Below are 25,371 nucleotides of genomic sequence, written 5' to 3' on the forward strand. Positions count from 1 at the left end.
CCTACATTTATTAACCCCTAATCTGCTGCCCCCAAAGTCGCCACCACTATAATAAACATATTAACCCCTAAACCGCCGCACTCCCGCCTCACAAACATTAGTTAAATATTATTAACCCCTAATCTGCCATCCCTAACATCGCCGCCACCTACCTACATTTATTAACCCCTAATCTGCCGCCCCCAACGTCGCCATTACTATACTTAATGTATTAACCCCTAAACCTAAGTCTAACCCTAACACCCCCTAACTTAAATATAATTTAAATAAATCTAAATAAAATTACTATAATTAGCTAAATTATTCCTATTTAAAACTAAATACGTACCTATAAAATAAACCCTAAGCTAGCTACAATATAACTAATAGTTACATTGTAGCTATCTTAGGTTTTATTTCTATTTTACAGGCAAGTTTGTATTTATTTTAACTAGGTAGAATAATTATTAAATAGTTATTAACTATTTAATAACTACCTAGCTAAAATAAATACAAAAGTACCTGTAAAATAAAACCTAACCTAAGTTACAATAATACCTAACACTACACTATAATTAAATAATTTAACTAAATTAAATACAATTACCTAAATTAAATTAAATTAGCTAAAGTAAAAAACAACAACACTAAATTACAGAAAATAATAAACACATTACAAGATTTTTAAACTAATTACACCTAATCTAATAGCCCTATCAAAATAAAAAAAGCCCCCCCAGAATAAAAAAAAAACCCCTAGCCTACAATAAACTACCAATAGCCTTTAAAAGGGCCTTTTGCGGGGCATTGCCCCAAAGTAATCAGCTCTTTTACCTGTAAAAAAAAATACAAACAACACCCCCAACAGTAAAAACCCACCACCCACACAACCAACCCCCCCCAAATAAAATACTATTTTAAAAAAAAACTAAGATGGGGGCGGAGCCAACAGCCTAGAGGAACGGTCGCAAGCTTTTGGAGCTCTGGCTCTAACTGCTATAAAATACAGCATTTAACTACCCATTTTATCTAAAAACAAAAAAACAAAACCATGGTTTGACTGCCTGGCTACGGACTGGATGGAGAGCCGATTTTATTTATAATTTAAAAGCGGAGCCGGAGGTTTAAATTCAGCCTATGCAGTCAGCAACCATACTTGAGGCCACGAGAGCTAGTGTTATATTCACTATGGAGAGCGCTCACTGGATCTTGTTTGAGCTTGGTAAACGCCTGGAAACGTATCGACTTATGCCTGAAGCCTCCTTTAATTCACTGCCGGTTCCCGCGCTTGTTGCCGAGACCTCACCGGAGGGATGTTCGCATACAATGACCGAAAATGGAGTCAGTGGTGCTGCTTCTGAGCCCCGGCACATGTTGTGCACCTCTGCTTCCACCGAGAGTGTGTTTGGTGGCTCCACAGAACAGAGATCTAAGCAACAACTAGAAATCTGCTCAACAGCTCAAGGCAAGGTGGGCTCGCTGGCAAGCGATGGGAGAATGAGACTCATGGCTGTGAATAAAATGGCGATGCTGGGACCTGGGAGCTTGGATCCGGTTCTCAGGCCCTTTATGGACACGCCACAAGTAATGATCCTACAAAATAAAAACACCGCTACTGATACACCGTCTGCTGAACCGGGTGGGGAATCACCATTAGGAGATCTAATCCCCCAGAGGGCACGTTTGTTGGAAGCTTGCTGTGGAGGCTGGACGCTTCAGTCTGGCGAGGACAAGGGAGACTCTACATACCGGTATAAAAATGGAGTAGGATATTACCATGAAGCGGGTTAACTACACTGATAACAGCAATCGCTCTATGAGCTAATAGACAGTGTACCAGTTATGGACAGTTCTTTTGTTTCATCTCCATATATTATGCACGCAAGTTGGTTTACTGTCATTGTTTGATTTTTACCTGTTAACCCAGTTCTATTTTCTAGAGTACCTGGAGGTCTTATAGATATACGACAATTAGGTGTTCTAGTATTAGTTTATATGTTTCACATGACACCATTTGTGGTTTTAAGGCTTTCTGTGATCAAGCACATTATTCTTACTATATGTTAATGTCTGTGTGTTGGCTAGCTAACATTTAGATTTTAGAAACAATTTGTAAGTTACTGAACTTAGTGCTGCATTAAGTGCTAATTTTCCCTGCACATCATCACCAATGATATTCTGCTTATATGTTCCACTGTGTTTTTTCTAAAGTTACTTTGAATTACTGTCTTTATATCTTATTTACACTGCATAAACCTATATCATTTGTGCTATATATGTTTAGACAAGCAATAATGCAGAATTGGGCTTTACACTAATACTCCAAGACAACTGAGGTAATAGCCATTTTACATCACCAGATGGTTTACTGCAGTCTGTTTACTAAAATGCTTTGTGCTCAATATTCTTTGTATTCCCACACTCTGCCTCTGGGACTATAATACCTTTACTGTATGGCACCTAAGGGTCTTTCAAAATTATTTTCTATTTTAGAGAATATTGTAGTATACTGTGATAATGGCTACATGTCTATTCTGAAGGCTGGCACATTACTGCACTTCTCTTTCAAGCTTAGGCTAGTGTATTTCTCCCTACTAAAGACTTCTTTGCAGGCTCTACATACACAGTTTATAATATTTCGTTTATCCAGCTTTTTGCCCTATTTCTAGTTCAATTTGGTTCCTTTGGTATGTTCCTGGTAATTAGGACACAAGGCTTGAATCCTAATGTACTGCATATATATTCATATACATATTATGTGCTACTGCAGAATTACGCATGGAAATGAATCTACTGTTTAATATCTGGTTGCCAATGAATAATAGTACTCTATTCTTACAAGCAATCTTACAATACTACTAATGACTGTTACTCTGTTCTACCTACATGGTTTAGTTATATTTGTTTTCTCCTTTCTAATGTTTCACTAACCATTTAAAAAAAACATTTCCAACACTATAGGTGTGAGTAGCTTCTTGTGAAAATTCATAATTTACTACTAGGCTACTTTAAGTGTTCTGCCCGCCGCCTGGACATAGGGCCCGTGCCCGGGTGGCGGGGACAGGTTACAAAAGGAATGTGGAAGGTTATTTACTTTTCATCATAGTTCTAGTCTCACTATATTTTAGTTATATACTGATCTACACCTACCCTATTAGGTGCTACTTTAGCCATCTCAGACTCATAGCTTATCCAGAGAGAGATCATTCCCATATTTGTAGCGATTGTCACTTAATAGTCTATAGTCACCCTACCGTTAATCCAGGTTAATGCATATGTTTAAGGCAGGCTGGTCCTGCGTTTATCATGTAAAACGAGGCCGTAGTATGCGCAGTATAGGAACTAAATTGTCCGCAATAGTGCAATTATGAGAACTCCAGATTGGGCATCCCTGCACATGAGAATCTACACTAGGCCAGAATATACCTAGCTTACTTCTTTTTGCTATACGTGCACTCTTTAGGTTATTTATTTGGCCCTTAACTTTTTAATTCACCACCTCCCCCCCCCTACATAATACACCTCCTATAACAGGAGGGTTAACTACGCGGTTTTTCTCGTCAATACCGCATCCTAAATATACTCTCCATTATACATTGCAGCATACCTATATATTTCACCCCGTAACATAGCCATGCGAAAGCTTAGTAAAAAGAGCCTCTTACTCTCATTTGCCTATTTTATTCTTTACTCTAGCAGTTGAGAGGCTAGAATTCAAATAGTTCAAAATTTGAGGTAAACAGCGTTAGACCCATGAGTGGTCTTCCCTATTTCAGGTAGCCTCTATTATGGCTAAAAATTCCACTTGGTAAGGGGGTCCAAGCGTGACCCTTGATTAGAAGAGAAGGCTTCAATTTGTGTTGGCATAACTGAATTATGATTCTGTATAGTATTCTCAGTGATCCCTTTGTTGGTCATTTTGCTAGTTGATGTTATTATTAATGCTAACATTTCTATTGCATTCCTTGTATATCCAGTTTTACACTATGTCTATGGTGATGACGTTTATGATATGTTTTAATGATATCTCTGTATGCCATCTTTTACCTCAATAAAAATTATTTAATAAAAAAAAAACAAATAAAAACTAACATCCCCATTGCCCTGAAAAGGGCATTTGGATGGGCATTGCCCTTAAAAGGGCAGTTAGCACTTTTGCGGCCCAAAGTCCCTAACCTAAAAATAAAACCCACTCAATACACCCTTAAAAAAACCTAACACTAACCCCCTGAAGATCGACTGTTCTGAAGATCCTACATCCATCCTCAAGGAAGCGGCATAAGTCTTCATCCAACCGGGCCGAAGTCCTCAACGAAGCCGGGAGAAATCTTCATCCAAGCCGGGCAAAGTGGTCCTCCAGACGGGCAGAAGACTTCATCCAGATGGCATCTTCTATCTTCATCCATCTGACACGGAGCGGCTCCATCTTTAAGACATCCGACGCGGAGCATCCTCTTCATCCGATGAATAAAGACGAATGAAGGTACCTTTAAGTGACATCATCCAAGATGGCGTCCCTTAGATTCCGATTGGCTGATAGAATTCTATCAGCCAATCGGAATTAAGGTAGAAAAAATCCTATTGGCTGATGCAATCAGCCAATAGGATTGAAGTTCAATCCTATTGACTGTTCCAATCAGTCAATAGGATTGAGCTTGCATTCTATTGGCTTATTGGAACAGCCAATAGAATGGGAGCTCAATCCTATTGGCTGATTGCATTAATATGTTTATTATAGTGGCAGCAACGTTGGGGCGGCAGATTAGGGGTTAATAAGTGTAGGTAGGTTGCGGCAACATTGGGGGCGGCCGATTAGGGGTTTATAATAAATATAATGTAGGTGTCGGCGATGTTGGGGGCAGCAGATTAGGGGTTCATAAGTATAATGTAGGTGGCGGCGGTGTCCGGAAACGCAGATTAGGGGTTAATAAATATAATGTAGGTGTCGGCGATGTCAGGGGCGGCAGATTAGGGGTCAATAAGTGTAAGATTAGGGGTGGTTAGACTTGGGGTTCATGTTAGGGTGTTAGGTGTAGACATACATTTTATTTCCCCATAGGAATCAATGGGGCTGCGTTACAGATTAGGGGTTAATAAGTGTAAGATTAGGGGTGTTTAGACTCGGGGTTCATGTTAGGGTGTTAGGTGTAAACATAAATTTTATTTCCCCATAGGAATCAATGGGGCTGCATTACTGAGTTTTACGCTGCTTTTTGGCAGGTGTTAGACTTTTTCTCAGCCGTCTCTCCCCGTTGATTCCTATGGGTAAATCGTGCACGAGCATGTACGACCAGCTCACCGCTCACTTAAGCAGCGCTGGTATTGAAGTGTGCTAAAGAGCTCAATTTTGCTCAACGCTCACTTCTTGTCTTTTAACGCCGGGTTTTTAAAAACCCGTAATACCAGCGCTGCATTTAAGTGAGCGGTGAGAGAAAACTGCTCGTTAGCACCCCATAGCCTCTAACGCAAAACTCGTAATCTAGCCGAGTGTTTTTAAAATAAAAAGCAGTAAATAGTCAAAACAAAAAATATTTACTTTCAAAATATTTAGGGCTTGCACTAGAGCGCTAATTCCGCTAGCGGTAAACTTTTTGTGCGAGTCCGGTTGAGTTGATATTACAAGTTGAAAGTTAAAAATGGTTGTTCTGATGCTAACCGGACTTGCGAAAAAGGTTTACCACTAGCGTGATCACCTACTGCTCCAAAGAAGTCAATAGAGAAAAAAAGTTTAACCCCTTAATGACCGTGACGTATGCTGTACGTCGCTGGCCGTTAAGGGATGGTTTGCAACCTCCCTCCTTCCTGATGGCTTCTAAAAATAGCGCAGTCTTGCAACTGATGGTGAGACCGCGCTATGAAAAATCTAACCGTAATAGAAAGACCATTGATATACAGAGTATGTTGCTGGTTATTAAGTGGTTAAAAAAAAATAACACCCTACTCGAATCATCACCTACTCTAATAACACCCAATCCGCCATATAGCCCACTGCAAAGACACCACAACACTATTAACCCCTTAACTGCCATCCCCCCACATTACAAACTACCTGTGTACATATTAACCCCCTAAACCGCTGCTCCCCCCCACATCTCAAACTAGCTAAATAAACTATTAACCCCTAAACCGCCAAGCCCACAGCACAATACCTAAACTATGCTATTAACCGCTAAACCTCCATCCCCCACATCGCAAACTATCTAAATAAACTATTAACCCCTAAAACCTCCATCCCCACACCACAATACCTAAACTATACTATTAACCCCCTTAACTGCTACCCCCACATTGCAAAGTAATACAATAACATTTAAACCCCCTAACCTAACTCCCCCTAACCTAACTCCCCCTAACTCAACCCAAATGAAACTATCCACAACATTTACAAAAGAAATCCTAACTACCTTAAAAAAAACTTACCTGTAAAATTAAATAAAAAGCTAATCTTACCTTTAAAGTAAAAAAAACTACCATTGCTAAAAAATAAAAAACCTAGCATTAGTAAAAGAAACCAACCTAAAATTACAAAAAAAAAAAAAAAAAAACCTAACATTACAAAAAATAAAAAAGTCTACATTACAAAAAAAAACAGCCAGATTACGAGCTTTGCGTTAGAAGCTGTGCTAACGAGCATTTTTTTCTCACTGCTCACTTACCTGCAGCGCTGGTATTATAGGTTTTTACAAACCCGAGGTTAAAAGGCAAGAAGTGAGTATGCTCGTGCGCGATTTCCCCATAGACATCAATGGGGAGAGCCGGCTGAGAAAAAGTCTAACACTTGCCAATTGCAGCGTAAAGCTCAGTAACGCAGCCCCATTGATTTCTATAGGGAAATAAAATGTATGTTTACACCTAACACCCTAACATGAACCCTGAATCTAAACACGCCTAATCTTACACTTATTAACCCCTAATCTGCCGCCCCGACATCGTCGCCACCTACATTATATTTTTTAACCCCTAATCTACCGCTCCAGACATCGCCGCCACTATATAAACATATTAACCCCTAAACTGCCGCACTCCTGCTTCGCAAACATTAGTTAAATATTATTAACCCCTAATCTGCCATCCCTAACATCGCCGCCACCTACCTACATTTATTAACCCCTAATCTGCCACCCCCAACGTGGCCGCCACTATACTAAATGTATTAACCCCTAAACCTAAGTCTAACCCTAACCCTATCACCCCCTGACTTAAATATAATTACAATAAATCTAAATAAAAATTAATATTATTACCTAAATAATGCATATTTAAAACTAAATATTTACCTATAAAATAAACCCTAAGCTAGCTACAATATAACTAATAGTTACATTGTAGCTATCTTAGGGTTTATTTTTATTTCACAGGCAAGTTTGTATTTATTTTAACTAGGTAGAATAGTTACTAAATAGTTATTAACTATTTACTAACTACCTAGCTAAAATAAATACAAAAGTACCTGTAAAATAAAACCTAACCTAAGTTACACTAACACCTAACACTACACTACAATTAAATAAATTACCTAAATTAAATACAATTAAATAAATTAAATACAATTTGCTAAAGTACAAAAAACAAACACTAAATTACAGAAAATAATAAAAAAATTACAAGATATTTAAACTAATTACACCTAATCTAATAGCCCTATCAAAATAAAAAAAGCTCCACCAAAATAAAAAAAAAACCCTAGCATAAACTAAACTACCAATAGCCCTTAAAAGGACCTTTTGCGGGGCATTGCCCCAAAGTAATCAGCTCTTTTACCTGTACAAAAAAAATACAAACACCCCCCAACAGTAAAACCCACCACCCACACAACAAACCCCCCAAATAAAAACCTAACTAAAAAACCTAAGCTCCCCATTGCCCTGAAAGGGGCATTTGGATGGGTATTGCCCTTAAAAGGGCAGTTAGCTCTTTTGTGGCCCAAAGCCCTAACCTAAAAATAAAACCCACCCAATACACCCTTAAAAAAACCTAACACTAACCCACTGAAGATCGACTTACTGTTCTGAAGACCGGACATCCATCCTCAAGGAAGCGGCAGAAGTCTTCATCCAACCGGGCCGAAGTCCTCAACGAAGCCGGTAGAAGTCTTCATCCAAGCCGGGCGAAGTGGTCCTCCAGACGGGCAGAAGTCTTCATACAGACGGCATCTTCTATCTTCATCCATCGGACGTGGAGCGGCTCCATCTTCAAGACATCTGATGCAGAGCATCCTCTTCATCCGAAGTCTTCTTACTGAATGAAGTTTTTTTTATTTTGGGGGGGGGGCTTTTTTTTATTTTGATAGGACTATTAGATTAGGTGTAATTAGTTTAAAGATCTTGTAATTTTTTTTTTATTTTCTGTAATTTAGTGTTGTTTTTTTTTTATTTAGCTAATTTAAGTTAATTTATTTAAATGTATTTAATTTAGGGAATTGATTTAATTGTAGGGTTAGGTTAGGTGTTAGTGTAACTTAGGTTAGGTTTTATTTTACAGGTCAATTTGTCTTTATTTTAGCTAGGTAGTTATTAAATAGTTAATAACTATTTAATAACTATTCTACCTAGTTAAAATAAATACAAACTTGCCTGTAAAATAAAAATAAACCCTAAGCTAGCTATAATGTAACTATTAGTTATATTGTAGCTAGCTTAGGGTTTATTTTATAGGTAAGTATTTAGTTTTAAATATGAACAATGTAGTTAATGATTGGAATTTTATTTAGATTTATTTAAATTATATTTAAGTTAGGGGGTGTTAGGGTTAGGGTTAGACTTAGATTTAGGGGTTAATACATTTAATATAGTGGCGGCGACGTTGGGGACAGCAGATTAGGGGTTAATAAATGTTAATAAATGTAGGTAGGTGGCAATGTTAGGGATAGCAGCATAGGGGTTAATATTATTTAACTAGTGTTTGCAAAGCGGGAGTGTGGCAGTTTAGGGGTTAATATGTTTATTATAGTGGCGGCGATGTCCGGAGCGGCAGATTAGGGGTTAAAAATTTTATTTTAGTATTTGCGATGCGGGAGGGCCTCGGTTTAGGGGTTAATAGGTAGTTTATGGGTGTTAGTGTACTTTTAGCACTTTAGTTATGAGTTTTACGCTATGGCGTTGTACCATAAACTCTTAACTACTGACTTTAGAATGCGTTAGGGATCTTGGAGGTAGAGGGTGTACCGCTCACTTTTTGGCCTCCCAGGACAGACTTTTAATACCGGCGCTATGGAAATCCCATAGAAAAAAGGCTTTACAAAGTTTACGTAAGTCGTTTTGCGGTAAGGCCAAAGAAGTGTGCGGTGCCCCTAAACCTGCAAGACTCGTAATAGCAGCGGGCGTAAAAAAGCAGCGTTAGGACCTGTTAACACTGCTTTTTTTACCTTAGCGCACAACTCGTAATCTAGACGAAAGTAATTACCTCCCCAAAAAAACACTTAAATAAAAAAAGCCCTATTCTAAAACTAAACTTAAAAAAAACACATTACCCCCCACAAATAATAAAAAACCTAATCTACAAAGTGCTGTGAAAAGGGCAGTTTGCAGGGCATTTAGCCATTTAGCTATTATGCTGGCTAGTAAAATAAAAAATCTAATCTTTAATAAAAAACACCCCAAAAAACCCTAACAATATCCCCCACGTTGGTATTTACCAATGTTGATGGCAGTGGCACTCCATCTTCATCCTGGCAGTGATCGTTCTTCATCCATCTTCTACTCCGGTGGTCCACCTTCTTCCCTGCGGCAGCAGCGGTGACGGTTGCCTCCATCTTGACACAAAGTACAGGGATCTCCTCATCATGCTGTACACTGAATTGTGAATGCGAGGTACCCCTTTTAAATGGGGGTACCCTTGCATTCCTATTGGCTGTTCTAAATTTTCAAAAGCTTTCATTCTATTAGTTGATTTACATTTGAAGATTCAAATCAGCCAATAGGAATTCAAGGGTACCCCCATATAAAAGGGGTACCTAGCATTAACAATTCAGTGTGCAGATCGGGACAGCATGAAGAGGAGCACCCTGTATTTTGTGTCAAGATGAGGACCACTGTCACTGCCACATTTTAAGGGCTATTGGTAGTTTAGTTTTAGAATAGGGCTTTTTTTGGGGGGGGTATTAGAATAGGAGTAAATATAAAAAAAATGTTGGTAATTACTTATTTTCTGCAATTTTAGACTTTTTTATTTTTTGTAATGTTAGTTTTTTTTTGTAATGCTAGTTTTTTTATTTTTGTAATGCAAGGTTTTCAAATTTTAGCTAATTTGATGTATATGATGTTAGGGGATGGTGGTTTAGGGGTTAATAGTTTATTTATATAGTTTGCAATGTGGAGGGATGGCGGTTTAGGGGTTAATAGTTTTATTTAGATAGTTTGCAATGTGGGGGGATGGGGGTTTAGGGGTCAATAGTGAAGTTTATTGTAATGGTTTCATCTGGACAAACTCTTTATGTGAATGTTGAAGTTGCATAAAAAGTTTGAGTGGTAAATGTAAATGTGCTTGCACGATCACTTTTACTTTCAACTTGTAATACGAGGGCAAATTAGCGCTTTACGCTACCCATACGAATTTGCAGTCATTTTGATAGCGCGCCACTTGTAATATGGATTTTAACGTACAGAATACTGCAACCTCACTCCAGGCGCAAATGATAGTGCTCCACTTGTAATCTAGCCATAAAAGTGTCAAAATAGTTATTGAGCAAACATGCCCAGTATATCCATCATACCCATATACAAATGATATACAAAAAAAATGTATTTGGGATCTTTTCTGTTGAAAACACATTCACAGTTCCATTTCAGATTGTTATCACTCGAAAAACTCGCTGACCAACTTGACTGGAAACCAAAAATCCATGTGATTTCACTTAAATCTTGCAAGGGAATAACATGAATGTGTCTGCACATGCCAAATGCACTTTCTCTCTTGCAAGTCCTGGGGCTAGCATCCTGATTGGCTGCTTAAAGTCCCTCTACTATAGGATGTGGTTTCTGAGAAAATTTTGAGGTAAAATATCTTCCTTTTTACATAGAGATATTCAGGTGATATTTTCTAGTCTGCTTTTTACAGCTATTCTGCATCACTATCAAGTGCTTCAACATTTGTGAATATCTTATACTTGTAAATATATGGGAATAAATATATTTTCAAAAAAACAAACATATTCCTGTAGGCTCGCCGGAAAAAAAAGTTATGAAGCAGCGGTCTAAGGTATCTAAGCTATTTTTTGGATCAGAACCCTGGACAGCACTTGTTTATTGGTCGGTTAAATTAATCCACCAATCAGCAAGAACAACCCAGGTTGTTCACCAACAATGCTATTCTGCATCACTATCAAGTGCTTCAACATTTGTGAATATCTTATACTTGTAAATTTATGGGAATAAATATATTTTCAAAAAAACAAACATATTCCTGTACGTGAAGAACATTGAAATGTGAAATATGTTGGGTTAGCACACGAGCAATAAGTGTTATTTTTTTTCTTCTACTCTCTCCATTGAAGTCTATGGGGTGAATACGTGCAAACTTTTTGATTTCAACTTGTAATAATATACTGCACCAGGTATTTTTGGGGGGCTAAACAGCACTGAAAAGTGCTTTAACATTGCGTTCCATGTGAACTGTGTGTTCCCTGTAAATATATATGTATATGCTTATATACATATATATTTATGTGTTAATATGTGTATTTACACATATTAACACATAAATATATACTGTATGTATATAAGCATATACATAAATATTAACAATTTGTTGCCATCACTGCGCAACTTACCCCTTCGCTGCACTAGACATGACATAAGAACGAGGCTCCCATTGAAATCTTTGGAATTGTGCTCTCGTGAGCGTAATGCGTTCACATTGCTCTCCACTTGTAATACCAGCACACATTAGCGTGCGCTGGTATTACTCAGTGGAGCGCAAATATCGTTTTCACAAATGACTCGACCCGCGGAAGGAGATGCAAGTATAAAGGTCCAAGGTATACTTGTTTTCCTTGAACACTGCACCGCGCTGTCCCTACACCTTACTCCCAGGACTCCCAGGATTCCCGGCAGGATGCTAGCCCCAGGACTTGCAAGAGAGAAAGTGCATTTGGTATGTGCAGACACATTAGCGTGCGCTGGTATTACTCAGTGGAGCGCAAATATCGTTTTCACAAATTACTCGACCCGCGGAAGGAGATGCAAGTATAAAGGTCCAAGGTATACTTGTTTTCCTTGAACACTGCACCGCGCTGTCCCTATACCTTACTCCCAGGACTCCCAGGATTCCCGGCTGGCTTGAGTGCTGGGGGAGCGGCCACAAACCGCTACTGTCAGTGTTCGCTGGTGGGATAGGAATAGAAAATCTCTTAGGTGGGAATAGGCGGTTTGCAAGTCTCTAAATTCATCATATCTACAGACGGGTCATACAGTTTTTGCTGAAGGAGTCGTCAATGCTGGATTCCAAATGACTGTGGACTGCTTAAAGTTCCAAAATTAACCTCCAAGATATTAAGCGAACTACACGCTTCAATTCAAAATAACTGGAACATTGTCTGTTAACTTCATGGACTTTGCTCTTATTTGTTAAATATAGCACAAGTGGGCTTTTGGCATTTCTGTGTATTGAGATCATAATCTAACTATGTCTGCCTTGAAATATTGATAGTCATAGGTTTATGAATATATTGGTCCCTGCTTGTTGTACAAGATATAGTTATTGCTACTGGAATAAGCTTTTCTGTCTGTAATTAGACCATAACTATTTACAAACTGTCCAGTAGGACTTGGTTAAGTTATTGGAAACTTTATGGCATAGAAGGTACACCTTTAGGGTTTGCCAATATTATATTCATCTGTGTACTAACTACTTCTAATAGCTTTTAAGATTTAGGAGGCCTGTTTGCACTCTTTTTTTGTTTTGTTTGGTTCATATGTATAAAAGAGACCGGAAAAAAAAGTGGGAGGGAAGGGAGAAAGAAAAATAAGATACCCACCTAATTTACACTAAAGAGGTTATTAGACACTAGGGGGCATATTTATCAAGCTCCGTATAGAGCTTGAGGCCCCTTGTTCAGGCTCGCCGGAAAAAAAAGTTATGAAGCAGCGGTCTAAGGTATCTAAGCTATTTTTTGGATCAGAACCCTGGACAGCACTTGTTTATTGGTCGGTTAAATTAATCCACCAATCAGCAAGAACAACCCAGGTTGTTCACCAACAATGCTATTCTGCATCACTATCAAGTGCTTCAACATTTGTGAATATCTTATACTTGTAAATTTATGGGAATAAATATATTTTCAAAAAAACAAACATATTCCTGTACGTGAAGAACATTGAAATGTGAAATATGTTGGGTTAGCACACGAGCAATAAGTGTTATTTTTTTTCTTCTACTCTCTCCATTGAAGTCTATGGGGTGAATACGTGCAAACTTTTTGATTTCAACTTGTAATAATATACTGCACCAGGTATTTTTGGGGGGCTAAACAGCACTGAAAAGTGCTTTAACATTGCGTTCCATGTGAACTGTGTGTTCCCTGTAAATATATATGTATATGCTTATATACATATATATTTATGTGTTAATATGTGTATTTACACATATTAACACATAAATATATACTGTATGTATATAAGCATATACATAAATATTAACAATTTGTTGCCATCACTGCGCAACTTACCCCTTCGCTGCACTAGACATGACATAAGAACGAGGCTCCCATTGAAATCTTTGGAATTGTGCTCTCGTGAGCGTAATGCGTTCACATTGCTCTCCACTTGTAATACCAGCACACATTAGCGTGCGCTGGTATTACTCAGTGGAGCGCAAATATCGTTTTCACAAATGACTCGACCCGCGGAAGGAGATGCAAGTATAAAGGTCCAAGGTATACTTGTTTTCCTTGAACACTGCACCGCGCTGTCCCTACACCTTACTCCCAGGACTCCCAGGATTCCCGGCAGGATGCTAGCCCCAGGACTTGCAAGAGAGAAAGTGCATTTGGTATGTGCAGACACATTAGCGTGCGCTGGTATTACTCAGTGGAGCGCAAATATCGTTTTCACAAATTACTCGACCCGCGGAAGGAGATGCAAGTATAAAGGTCCAAGGTATACTTGTTTTCCTTGAACACTGCACCGCGCTGTCCCTATACCTTACTCCCAGGACTCCCAGGATTCCCGGCTGGCTTGAGTGCTGGGGGAGCGGCCACAAACCGCTACTGTCAGTGTTCGCTGGTGGGATAGGAATAGAAAATCTCTTAGGTGGGAATAGGCGGTTTGCAAGTCTCTAAATTCATCATATCTACAGACGGGTCATACAGTTTTTGCTGAAGGAGTCGTCAATGCTGGATTCCAAATGACTGTGGACTGCTTAAAGTTCCAAAATTAACCTCCAAGATATTAAGCGAACTACACGCTTCAATTCAAAATAACTGGAACATTGTCTGTTAACTTCATGGACTTTGCTCTTATTTGTTAAATATAGCACAAGTGGGCTTTTGGCATTTCTGTGTATTGAGATCATAATCTAACTATGTCTGCCTTGAAATATTGATAGTCATAGGTTTATGAATATATTGGTCCCTGCTTGTTGTACAAGATATAGTTATTGCTACTGGAATAAGCTTTTCTGTCTGTAATTAGACCATAACTATTTACAAACTGTCCAGTAGGACTTGGTTAAGTTATTGGAAACTTTATGGCATAGAAGGTACACCTTTAGGGTTTGCCAATATTATATTCTTCTGTGTACTAACTACTTCAAATAGCTTTTAAGATTTAGGAGGCCTGTTTGCACTCTTTTTTTGTTTTGTTTGGTTCATATGTATAAAAGAGACCGGAAAAAAAAGTGGGAGGGAAGGGAGAAAGAAAAATAAGATACCCACCTAATTTACACTAAAGAGGTTATTAGACACTAGGGGGCATATTTATCAAGCTCCGTATAGAGCTTGAGGCCCCTTGTTCAGGCTCGCCGGAAAAAAAAGTTATGAAGCAGCGGTCTAAGGTATCTAAGCTATTTTTTGGATCAGAACCCTGGACAGCACTTGTTTATTGGTCGGTTAAATTAATCCACCAATCAGCAAGAACAACCCAGGTTGTTCACCAACAATGGGCCGGCATCTAAACTTACATTCTTGCTTTACAAATATAGATACCAAGAGAATGAAGAAAATTTGATAATAGGAGTAAATTAGAAAGTTGCTTAAAATTGCATGCTCTATCTTAATCACAAAAGAAAAAAAATGGGTTCAGTGTCCCTTTAACATTATTTTTTCATTGAGTGAGATCTTTAAAGACCACACTATATTTTAGGACTGTTTCAGCTGGTTTTTGTATTAGAACGTTTTTCAGTTTATGGATAAATTTATCAGCTAAAACAAATTTAAATCACATATAATGCCTCTTAAACAAAAAGACAATCACGTAACAGCTTAGAACTTGCTATGGAAGGTTCTAGCAAAGCTATTTCTCAGTCTACTCTATATATTGATACCAATAGCTTAGTAAAACAAATTTCAGAAATTGTGATGCCCCAATTTGAGGGTATTAATAAAGAACTAACGATGCTATCGACTGAGGTTAAACAATTCTCAATAAGAATTTCTGAAGTAGAAAATAGAGTATCAGATCTAGAAGACAACAATATCTCACAACAAGAGATTATAAAACATCAGGAAGAAAGGCTACAGCAAATGCAAAAATATCTGGATGATCTGGAAGAGAGCTCGCGTAGGAACAACCTTAAGTTTATTGGACTTCCAGAAACAGCAGAATATAATGACTGGTAAGTGACACTCTGGTAGGATTATTTTGTTTAAAACCATCTGCACTATTATTGTTTTTTGTTGTTGGCAGAAAAGAATAGAATATTGCTGAAAATTACATTGACCGCTTGGGTCACCACCTAGAAGACAGATTGCACCTCACACTGGCGAGAGGAACATTGGGAGATAACTTTCTACACTCCATTTGGGAGAAATAACAAGTACACACTTTCATCCTAAACTGACAATTTTATGGATACGTGATTGTTCACATTTTATCAGGACTATTTTTTGCGTATATATTTTTTATTCTTTTTTTATTCTCTTTTTTTCATTTTTTCACGTTTGTGTTCACATCAACATTGACTTTGACCACCTTTACTGTGATTTTCTACCAATTATTGAGTATAAGTTTGTTCACACAGCATTTGGATTATTGTTCGTTCACCTTGTTCTCTGAATATCATTTTTTTTTTCAACATTTGTTTTTCAACAATTTTTAAGAAATTATTCAAACACTTCACTTTATATATATTTTCAATATATTATCAGTACCATTAGGCACTCTTCACTCACATTAAGAAATTAGAAAACACACGTTAAATATTACCACATGATACAAGACATTTAGTCACCATTAGACAGACCACAATATAAGGAGTGTCTCTCTAACTAAACTGTTCCACTTATACATCAGGCTACATTACACCGCTAGCAATTTTTCCAATTTTTCTAATATATACAAATTGTTAAGGAAATAATTGTTTTTATTTTTTGATTTTAACTTATTGTAAAATCTTGGATCCTTGATTATTTATTTATTTTGTTTTTAAGGTTTAACGTAATGTTAACTTTTATATGTATAAATAAACGTACATAATTTTATATATCCTAGACCCGGCCATTTGGTTTTTGGCGCTTTGATTACCTCTTATCTGATTATCCATATCTTTTTGACCGCTGGGGGTCAATTGATTAAAGCAAAGGGTCTTTGGCAATTGGCGCTTAGTGTAACTTACCAATTATGATCTGGAAGAGAGCTCATGTAGGAACAACCTTAAAGGACCAGTCTACACTGTAGATTTGCATAATCAACAAATGCATGATAAGAAGACAATGCAATAGCACTTAGGCCTCTAGTTATCAACGTGTCTACTTACCTGCCTTCGCCGGCCCAATACGCCCGCCTAAGCTCGCCTACCTGAAAAATCTCGCCAAAGTTATCAATAAAGCTGTCAAAAAGCCACGCACCAAGTACAGGGCGATGAGCAGCGGACTGTGATAGTTATCACTCATCCGATCTCGCTGCTCTTCGGCTTTTTCCCAGCTTTATTGACAAGCTGTCACTAAGCACCCACACTAAACTACACTGTTCTACCCCCTATACCGGCGCCCCCGGAGCCCCCTGCAACTAAATAAAGTTATTAACCCCTAAACTGCCGCTCCTAGACCCTGCCGCAACTATAATAAATGTATTAACCCCTAAACCGCCGCTCCCGGACCCCGCCGCCACCTATATTAAACTTATTAACCCCTAATCTGTCCCCCCTACACCGTCACCACCTATAATACATTTTTTAACCCCTATCCTGCCCCCCCCTACACCGCCGCCACTAAAATAAAATTATTAACCCCTAAACCTAAGTCTAACCCTAACCCTAACACCCCCTAACTTAAATATTAATTAAATACATCTAAATAAATATTATTCTTATTAACTAAATTAATCCTATTTAAAACTAAATACTTACCTATAAAATAAACCCTAATATAGCTACAATATAACAAATTATTATATTGTAGCTATTTTAGGATTTATTTTTATTTTACAGGCAAATTTCAATTTATTTTAACTAGGTACAATAGCTATTAAATAGTTATTAACTATTTAATAGCTACCTAGTTAAAATAAAAGAGAAATTTACCTGTAAAATAAATCCTAACCTAAGTTACAATTACACTATCAATAAATAAATTATTCCTATTTAAAACTAAATACTTACTCGTAAAATAAACCCTAAGATAGCTACAATGTAATTAATAATTACATTGTAGCTATTTTAGGATTTATATTTATTTTACAGGTAACTTTGCATTTATTTTAGCTAGGTAGAATAGTTATTAAATAGTTATTATCTATTTAATAACTACCTAGCTAAAAGAAATACAAAATTACCTGTAAAATAAATCCTAACCTAAGTTACAATTAATCCTAACACTACACTATCATTAAATTAATTAAATAAATTAGCTACAAATAACTACAATTAAATACAATTAAATAAACTAACTAAAGTACAAAAAATAAAAAAAACTAAGTTACAAAAAATAATAAAAAATAAGTTACAAACATTTAAAAAATATTACAACAATTTTAAGCTACTTACACCTAATCTAAGCCCCCTAATAAAATAACAAAGCCCCCCAAAATAAAAAAATGCCCTACCCTATTCTACATTAAAAAGTTAACAGCTCTATTACCTTACCAGCCCTTAAAAGGGCCTTTTGCGGGGCATGCCTCAAAGAAAACAGCTCTTTTGCCTGTAAAATAAAAATACACCCCCCCAACATTAAAACCCACCACCCACACACCCCTACTCTAACCCAAACCCCCCTTAAATAAACCTAACACTACCCCCCTGAAGATCATCCTACCTTTAGCCGTCTTCAGCCAGTCGACCACTGATGGAGCAGAAGAGGACATCCACAGCGGCCGAAGTCATCATCCAAGGGGCGCTGAAGAAGTCTTCCATCCGATTGAAGTCATCTTCCAAGGGGCACTGAAGAAGTCTTCCATCCGATTGAAGTTATCATCCAAGAGGCGCTGAAGAAGTCTTCCATCCGATTGAAGTCATCATCCAAGGGGCGCTGAAAAAGTCTTCTATCCGATTGAAGTCATCATCCAGGCGGCGTCTTCAATCTTCATCCATCCGGAGCGGAGCCATCTTCAGATGAGCCAACGCGGAGCCATCCTCTTCTACCAACAGACTTACGACGAATGACGGTTCCTTTAAGTGATGTCATCCAAGATGGCGTCCCTCGAATTCCGATTGGCTGATGGGATTCTATCATCCAATCGGAATTAAGGTAGGAAAAATCTGATTGGCTGATTTAATCAGCCAATCAGATTGAGCTTGCATTCTATTGGCTGTTCCGATCAGCCAATAGAATGCAAGTTCAATCTGATTGGCTGATTGGATCAGCCAATCGGATTGAACTTCAATCTGATTGGCTGATTAAATCAGCCAATCAGATTTTTCCTACCTTAATTCTGATTGACTGATAGAATCCTATCAGCCAATCGGAATTCGAGGGACGCCATCTTGGATGACATCAGTTAAAGGAACCGTCATTCGTCGTTAGTCCGTTGGTAGAACAGGATGGCTCCGCGTCGGCTCGTCTGAAGATGGCTCCGCTCCGCTCCGGATGGATGAAGATTGAAGACGCCGCCTGGATGATGACTTCAATCGGATGGAAGACTTCTTCAGCGCCCCTTGGATGATGACTTCAATCGGATGGAAGACTTCTTCAGCGCCCCTTGGATGATGACTTCAATCGGATGGAAGACTTCTTCAGCGCCCCTTGGATGATGACTTCGGCCGCTGCAGATCACCTCTTCTGTTCCATCGGTGGTTGGCTGGCTGAAGACGGCTTAAGGTAGGATGATCTTCAGGGGGGTAGTTTTAGGTTTATTTAAGGGGGGTTGGGTTAGAGTAGGGGTATGTGGGTGGTGGGTTTTAATGTTGGGGGGGTTGTATTTTTATTTTACAGGCAAAAGAGCTGTTTTCTTTGGGACATGCCCCGCAAAATTCCCTTTTAAGGGCTGGTAAGGTAATAGAGCTGTTAACTTTTTAATGCAAAATAGAGTATGTCCACTCCATATTCACTTAGAGCATTATTGCAAATTTTTGCAGAACTTTATTAAAAAATAAATAAACTCAAGGATATTTGGCGTATCCAACATGTAGAATCAAAAATATATACCTTTGAGTCTAAATCTCACTGCACACTTTTTTAGTATAGATATATTTTTGATAGGGTATTTCTTGCTCTTATCTGAAATTAAAACTGACATCAAAGAGATTTTGATATCGGATCATGCAATTATTTCTCTTTCAATTAAGAGGAAAGCCTCATATGAAAAAAAATATTGGAATTTTACAAGATATTAGCTTTAAAAATTGGCTTTCTGAAAAATGGTCTAAATTCAAATGCTTTAATCATGAATATTTATCCAAAATAGAGATTTTCTGGGAAACAGCAAAGGCGGTCCTTAGATGAGAAATCAAAGCATTCATGGTTAGGAGGAAAAAGCGTTTGAAAACGAGAGAGCTTCAACTCTCTAACCAACTTAAAAATAAATATATGTTGTTCATAGAGCATCAAAATAATGATAACGGGAGAGAATATCAGGAAGCAAAACTGGAAAGAGAAACAATTTTTAACCAACAGATGATCAGAGCAGAGATAAAAAACAAAGCGATTTGTAATAAATATGGCCTTAAATCTGTCAAATATCTCGTTAACGTAGTGAAGAGCAAAAGAAAAATGAGTTTAATAGAAGAGATTAGAGTGGGGTATACATGGTTTACTAACCCGAAAGACATACAAAACATATTCTTTCAATTCTTTCAAAAGGTTTATACTAAAGAACAGACATGTGAAATTAATAAGGAAAATTTCTGGAGTAAAATTAAACGTCCAAAAATCTCAGTAGAGCAGTTAGTTGACCTGAATAGAAAAATTCAATCAGAGGAAATCCTCCAGACGATAAAATGCTCAGCCAATTTAAAAGTTTCAGGCCCAGATCAGATTCCATCTGAATTTTATAAAATCTTAGATGACCAAGTGACTCCTGTCCTTTGGTTGTTATTTAATGAATATTACAGGAAAAATAATATGTTATTGAATCTTTTTACTCAATCTAATATTGTTCTTATATTAAAAAAAAGACAAGGATGCCGAGCTAATGGACTCATATCGCCCTATCTCCCTACTCAATTGGGACTATAAAATCCTTGCATCTATTATAGCTAACCGTCTTAAAAAGGTCTTAGGCCCTCTTATTCGCACAGATCAGTCTGAATTCATGCAAGGCAAAACAGCAATGAAAGATTTTAGAAAAGCTTTAACCCTAATAGAATATCATTGGGCTAAAACCCATGCCCAATCATGTAAAAAACAGGAATTAGACTTCGCCCTGATTAGATTAGATACCGAGAATGATTTTAATTCAATATTGTGGGAGCATTTATTTACTTCTCTCGAAAAATTTGGCCCTACCTCCTCACTTATTATTAATGACGGCAATTCATCAACATAACGCTTCAGAAAGGGACAAAGCAAGGCTGCCCACTTTCGCCACTATTATTTAACATCTCTTTAGAACCATTGGCAGCATTATGTAGAAGGGAGTTAGAGGGAGTCTCGATCAGAGAGAAAAAAAATCATACTATCTCTTTATGCAGATGATATCCTACTCTATATGAGAACTATATGAGGACTCAATACCTAAGTTACTTTATATTCTGAAAATGTATAGCTCTTTTTCAGGATATAAAATTAATGCTAAAAAGTCAGAGATATTATGGATCATCAAGCATAAAAATAGTCTGATAGATAATCTGTTTTTACTGGCAAAAGAGAAAATAAAATATTTGTGGATAGTGCTCTCTAAAAATCCAGAACATTGGTACGAACTAAACTACCCCCAGTTATGGGCTAAAATCTTTGTCTTACTTAGGGATTGGTGGAGACTCCCTTTGTCTCTCTCTGCAAAAATAAATCTGATTAAAATTTTAGTATTTCCTAAGATCTTTTTCCTTATACAAAATTTACCGATATTTATTTATAATAAAGACCTAAGAATGTTCCATTCTCACTGCTCGAGGTTCCTATGGGGAAAACGTAAACCTTGTATTTCTATACAAAAGCTCACACGAGCAAAAAAAGATTGGGGCATGGCACCACCGGACATTAAATTATATAATTGGTCAAGTCTGGCTAAAATCGCCCTGGACTGGCTTACTGGTGCTGACTATATCTGCAACTACCAAGCAGAATAGAGTATGTCCACTCCATATTCACATAGAGCATTATTGCATATTCCCAAAATTAAAAAGCTAAAATGTAATATCCCTAAGTATACTATTGGTAATGTAGTTAGAGCTTGGAATAAAATATACAAAGAACTAGACATTGATAACTCTGTATCTAAATTTCTCCCGATACACGGACACCCTGAATTTGAACAAGGATTAGATTCAAATACTTAAGAAATGCGTCCAAAAAGATTTAAAGTTATTATTTTCATTTAAAGGGGCATAATACTCATATGCTAAATCACTTGAAACTGATGCAGTATAACTGTAAAAAGCTGACAGGAAAATATCACCTGAGCATCACTATGGGAAAAAGGAAGATATTTTACCTCACAATCTCCTCAGCTCAGCAGAGTAAGTTCTGTGTTAAAAGTTATACTCAGCTGCTCCCAGCTGCAGGTAAAAAATTAAAAAAAATGAAGAAATGAACAGCAGCCAATCAGCATCAGCAGTGCTGAGGTCATGAACTCTTACTGTGATCTCATGAGATTTGACTTAACTCTCATGAGATTTCATAGTAAGCTTCCTTTACCTGATTGGTGAAATAATATGAGAGTGCACGATGCTAGTCCCTTCAGATGTCCCAGGACAAACACACTAAAATGCTGCTTAGAAATCCTTTACAATGGGAGGTGGCTACTGAGGAACTTTTGAGGTAAAATATCTTTCTTTTTTACATAGAAATGTTCAGGAGATATTTTCTAATCAGCTTTTTACAGCTATGCTGCATCACTTTCAAGTGTTTAAACATTTGGGTATTATGGCCCTTTAAGGACGAAGCAACTAAATCTATCAAGCTCTTTGAACAATTGATGCAAGAATTTGATTTAAGTAAAAAAGATTGTTTTGCCTACCAAAAAATAAGTTCCTAGAGAAGGAGAATTGGAAACTGGGGCCTTGGAAGCAGTAATTAATTTATACCATACAGGTATACGTTCAACTGCTCTCATATATAAAGCTTTTATCTCAGAACAAGGTAAAATAGATCTATGGAAACCATATTCCAAATGAGTTATTCATTTTGAAGATCTACATTTTGACGATTTAAAAAACTGTTTCAGGACTCTCTCTAAATATACTTCCTCCATAGCTTGGAAAGAGGCACATATGAAATTAATGAATGAAGCTTATATTACGCCTTTAATGAGATAAAGATGTAATCCTAGAAAACAGGTTCCATGTTCAAGGTGTAACTCCATGGGAGCTGATTAACTACAATGCTTCTGGCAGTGCCCCAAGATTCAAAAGCTATTGGCTAGAATAAAGTTTTGGTTGAATAAATTTCTACCTGTAAAAATCTCACTTAATAAATATTATGTTGTTTTTCTCTGTAATGACCCCCGTATTCCAAATAGAGATCTAATTAACACAGCTATTCTCATTACTAGACAGATAATTCTTAGATCTTGGAAAGATAAAAATTCACAAGGTTTTCTGTATTTTTAAAAGAGATTAAACTTCAAATAGCCCTGGAGCAATATGATGCATCAAAATGTGCAGAGAACAAGGTGAAAAAATTCTTACAGAAATGGGACAGAGTGATTAAATCTCTACTAATGAAAACTCAGCTCCAATTTTTGTACCCTCTAAGACATTCCATAGACTTCATCTCTTTGATACTTGCATCTTCGTGGTATCCCTCAGAATGGAAAAATCTACTTTAATATTGTAAGATAGTTTTTTTAGTTTTTTTTCTCTTTTTGTTTTGTTTTGTCTGGTTTTGTTTTGCGTTGTCTTGGGGTGGTATGGTCTGTTTGGGTTAATTTCTTGTGTTATAAAATTGAAAAACCCAGCTCTGGTCAAAGGCGGAAGCCAGTTGATACATATGATTTCCTTTTTTTTTTTTTGGAGGTAGAATATTTGAATATTTAACTCTGTATATTATGTCTTGGTTGAGTTGGAGTGCACATTGCACAACATGTTTCTATATTATTTTGTTATTTGCATTTTGTTACTATGCCGCTGATGTACCACCTCTTTTTTTATATCTATGTATTAATGTGCGCTCTGTTGAATATAAATACATATATAAAAAAAATAGTAATACAAGAACATACACTAACATAACATAAGATGACAGTAACTAATCAATAAAGTACTAAAACAGTCTTACAGCCCAGCTTGTGAACAGCTACCTTTAAATGAATGAATATGCATTAATCCCTCTTCTTGGCTTCCCTCACAATCCTTATCCTTGTTTGGCTGCTCAGCTATTGGGCATGGCCTTTTATTAGCAGTGTATAGATAGTGGTGTGATGTAGCCTCCATTTCCGGATAATTGATCCGGATAATTGATCCTCCTTCTATTTTTTGGGATTATCATTATTCTTCATTCCCACAGCCTGACCAATGATCCTTACCCAATGTGGGTAAGGAAAATGTTTGTTACATTAACGTCTCACAGGTAGAGGATAGTTGTTAGGTAATTGTATTGCCAGAGCAGAGAGTTACATATCATTGCAATTTGCAATAGCTCTTACTTTGAATTTAAAATAGATTTTTTCTGGCAAATTTATTTCCATTTCCCTCCTACTGTATAATATGACAGCAGCCAATCACAAAATGCATATAAACTGTGCACTCTTGCACTTTCTCAGTAGGAGCTCATGCCTCAGAAAGTGAGTGTATAAAATATTGTGCACATTTTGATAATGGATGTAAATTGTATGTTCTTTCTGAATCACGAAAGTTTAATTTTGACTTTACTGTCCCTTTAAAAAGGTTCTCAAGCGCATATTACCTCATTGTTCCTTTAAGAATATTAGCAGTGCACATGTATTTGGTTCTCAAACACCTCCTTTTATATGTATTAAAACTCTATAGATATATGTAAACTAGATAGTGTAATTGTCAATGCTTATGTGCTCAGTAGGCACAAAACTCATCTGCGGGTTCCTCCTGTTATCACTGGTTTTGTTTATGATCATATGGTACTTGTGTTTTTAATAATTCATGCGTTGTGGTTTGGAGGATATTTTGTAACCAATATCTGTTAGACCAGTGCTGTGTCCTCAATGAAATGAAGAAACCTATTTTTGTCTCTTATCTTTACATTTGTATTATTCTAATCCCTTTATTCATTGCTGCAAGCAATACTTTATTTGTTGTTCTTTTTAAGTGAAGTAGTAGAGAAAATTAGACCTGCAGAGAAAAAAATATTTTTACTCCAAAATTAAACCTAATTTTACACTCACAGGCATCTGTGAAGCAAAAGCTGGAGAAAGACCATAATTGTGGGAGGTATTGCTCATAATCTCTTAATGTCCTGGATCACAAGCAGATTCTTAGAATAGAGAAACCACAATGAAATGACCAGGGCAAATCAGGAAAACACATTCCGGAATAACAGGGAATTGTTTTTAACAGTCAACTGTCTGTTGACCTTTCATTCTAAAATTGCACTAAACCCCATAAAGACTTTTAGGATTATTGAGTAGAAAATAATCTAAATCAAGACTTTTATCAACATGACGCCAAGAGAGTATTGTGTATATATTATGTAGTATGTATATTTATATTAGCAGCCACATAGAGCTGTGTGCT

The sequence above is a fragment of the Bombina bombina genome, chromosome 2 (assembly GCF_027579735.1).
Source record: "Bombina bombina isolate aBomBom1 chromosome 2, aBomBom1.pri, whole genome shotgun sequence".
Taxonomy (NCBI): Eukaryota; Metazoa; Chordata; class Amphibia; order Anura; family Bombinatoridae; genus Bombina; species Bombina bombina.